Genomic DNA, 3,366 nt, shown 5'->3' with positions numbered 1-3,366 from the left:
ATACATGACCACAGGAAAAACCATAGCCTTGACTAGATGAACTTTTGTTGGCAAAGTAATGTCTCTGCTTTTGAATATGCCGTCTAGGTTGGTCATAACTTTCCTTCCAAGGAGTAAGCATCTTTTAATTTCATGGCTGCAATCACCATCTGCAGTGATTTTGGAGCCCAGAAAAATAAAGTCTGACACTGTTTCTACTGTTAAAATTCATCAAATTATGTCATTTTAAAGAGTACATCTTATAAAACTTATCAGTAGAGTTGATTAAAAAATAGACATAAAAAAAGTCCAGTTCAAAGTGACTTGTCTGTGATCACCAAAAGCTGGAAACAACCCAAACCCTTGTTAAGTGAATAAACAAACTGTATATCCATACAATGGAACACAACTCGGCAGTAAAAAGGAAATCAACTATTACTACATACAATAACATGGACAAATTTCAAAATTATGCTGAAAAAAGGTCAGACATAAAAATAGTGTATCCTGTGATTCCATCATTTATATAGAACAGATCCTACTGTATAGCATAAGAAACTATATTCAATATTCTGTGATAAACCATAATGGAAAAGAATATTAAAAGGAATAGAATATATATTTAATATATATGTATAGCTGATTCACTTTGTTGTACAGCAGAAACTAACACAACATTGTAAGTCAACCATACTTAAATTAAAAAAATAGTTTAAATAAAACGGAAATTAAATTTGCTGAATTGCTTCATAAGGAAATAGAAAAATGCCTTGTGTCAGGCTGTTGAAAATGTTCTCTTGAACATAACCTCTAGCAGATGGAAAGAGGGCTCTCTAATGTTTCCATTTTCTTTGATGCTATTAATATTCCCTTATAATCTCTGTGTATGTGGTCACAGTTGGTCTCTTGAGGTAGTTCTACTTTACTCTCACTTTCTGAAGTCATTAATGTCGATACAGTGGCAACCACTACCACCTACTTGTGGAGAAGGAAGTGGCAACCCACTCCAGTATTCTTGCCTGGGAAATCCCACGGACAGAGGAGCCTGGTGGGCTATGGTCCGTGGGTTCGCAAAGAGTCAGACATGACTTATTGACTAAATAACAATTCTATTGGGGATATGTAAGAATAGAGCAGTGAGGGTGAGGAACAGGCTTCACAGTGAGCCAAAAAGACAGGTTGTTTGGTATATGTGTTCACTCAGCAGGTTGGTTCTTCTCTGGAAGGCCTGGAAGGAAAAGCCATTCCAAGCGTATTCCACAGAAGGGAGAATGGAGGGGGAATCCACCTGCCAGGCTCCCTTCTCTCTCCTGCATTTCATTATTTAAGGCTCCTCCCATGGGAGTCAACTGCTCTACACTTCTGTACGTCATCTAACCCTTCCATGGCAGCTCATAAAGCCAGAGCTTGTGGCCTGGCGCGGCATCTCCTCCAACTCCAAAGTGGAGGGATGGCTGATAGAAAGGGCTTCATGTGGGGCTGTAAGGGCCGTGCAGGCCCAGAGTTTATCTTGGGCTCCAGTCAGCTTAGGGAGTGCTGGGTTCGCCTGCAAAGGCAAAACTGGGGAGCATGGGCCAGGTGGTAGATGGCACTTTCAGGAAGGAGGAGGAGACCATTCTTGGAATCTGTATTTCACATAGCATGATATAAATGAAATAAATGCTAAATAGTCCTACAAAGTACCTTGTAGCTAAAGGAGTAATTCAGTAGGTGGGTAAGGTTGGGAGAGATGGCTTTACTGAGGAGATGGGGCTTCGAGAATGATTTGCCCATAGAGGCTGCAGGAGAGCTGTTACAGCCAAGGAACAATCTGAAAGACCAAGATACCGTGGCATAAATGTGTATGTGCTCAAGAACTGCTGGCACACTGAAGAATGGAGTGGAACATGGCAGAGGCTTTGAAAAGTCAGCTGGAGTCAGATCACACGAGGCCTTGACAAGGAGTTGGAAATGGATTCTCAAGGCTATAAGCCATTCAAAATTTCCAAGAGGGGAATAACATTCATGAGTTTGTTTTAGGATGTAATTCTGGGGCAGCTGTTAGAATTACACTAGAAAGGTGGTTCAGACAGGATCCTAGGAAGGGCTTTCTCCATAGTAGGAGTGTCTGTAGTTGACTGTGTGGGTCCAGATCATGGCTTAGGGCTCTGAGCGGCCTGCAATTCTGGGATGTGATGCCTAAAAAATCAAGCTTACCAGACTGATGTTAAATCCAAAACTCATTTAATTGACAAAGTCTCATTATACTGGCTAGATTGAACTCATGTCTATATCTCTACTCACCACCCAAACCCTACCAAAACAGATAAACTCCCAAAGATTAAAAACCCACAAGAGAAGGGGAGGGATGATGAATGGTAGATGAGAGAGTAAAACTTTCAAAGATATTAACTGTCAGAATGGAGACAAATAGGGTTTCCCTGGTGGCTCAGTGGTAAAAAATCCACCTGCCAATGCAGGAGTGATCCCTTGTCCAGGAAGATCCCACGTACCTCGAACAACTAAGCTTGTGCGCCACAACTGTTGAGCCTGGCTCTGGAGCCCCGCTCTGGAGCCCAGGAGCCCTAGAGCCCGTGCTCTGCAAGAGAAGCCGCCTCAGTGAGAAGCCTGTGCACTGCAACTGGAGAGTAGCCCCACTCGCTGCAACGAAAGGAAAGCCTGTGTAGCAGCAAAGAGCCAGCACAGCCAAAAATAAAAAAAAAAATTTAAGGGCTTAAAAAAAAATGGAGAAAAATAAAACCTGATTCTGTGCAGCGAGGGGAAGCTAAACAAAAATAACAAGGTGAGTGACCGCCTTATTACAAGTCTGCCATACATGAGCAGTTTCCATCCGCTCTGAGTGTTCAAATCTTAAGTTCTAAACAACAGGCAAAGATCACCAGACATTCCAAGATCACATCTAACAAGAGGGAAAGGCGCCAACGAACAGGAGAAAATCAAAACCAAAAACAGCTGATATAGAGAACAGAAGAAACTTAAAAACTGGTAACTTTATAGAGAAAAGATAATGCATTCATTAAAAAAAAATAAAAGAATGAAGTGCCGGGGAAAGACAGCCATTCAGAAAAGAGCTAGCTATTGGAAATTAAAAACATAGAGCAGAAAAAATAGATATAAAATATGTAGCAAAAAAACCAATAGAAGGGTAGAAATAAAGCTGAGAAAATTTTTGTGATTTAAAAAAAACAAGATTAAAAATGGAAAATAAGAGACAAAAATACAATTAACTTAAGAGGTACATTTCAGAAAATCAAATAGTCAGCTAATAGAAGTTCCCCCAGAAGAAAACAGAGAAGGCAGCGCTGACTTTGGCAGCACATATACTAAAATTGGAACAATATAGAGATTAGCATGGTCCCTGCACAAGGATGACATGCAAATTGGGGA

The sequence above is a fragment of the Bison bison genome, unplaced genomic scaffold, assembly GCF_000754665.1.
Source record: "Bison bison bison isolate TAMUID 2011002044 unplaced genomic scaffold, Bison_UMD1.0 scf7180017864508, whole genome shotgun sequence".
Classification (NCBI taxonomy): domain Eukaryota; kingdom Metazoa; phylum Chordata; class Mammalia; order Artiodactyla; family Bovidae; genus Bison; species Bison bison.
This window is presented reverse-complemented; position numbering follows the sequence as displayed.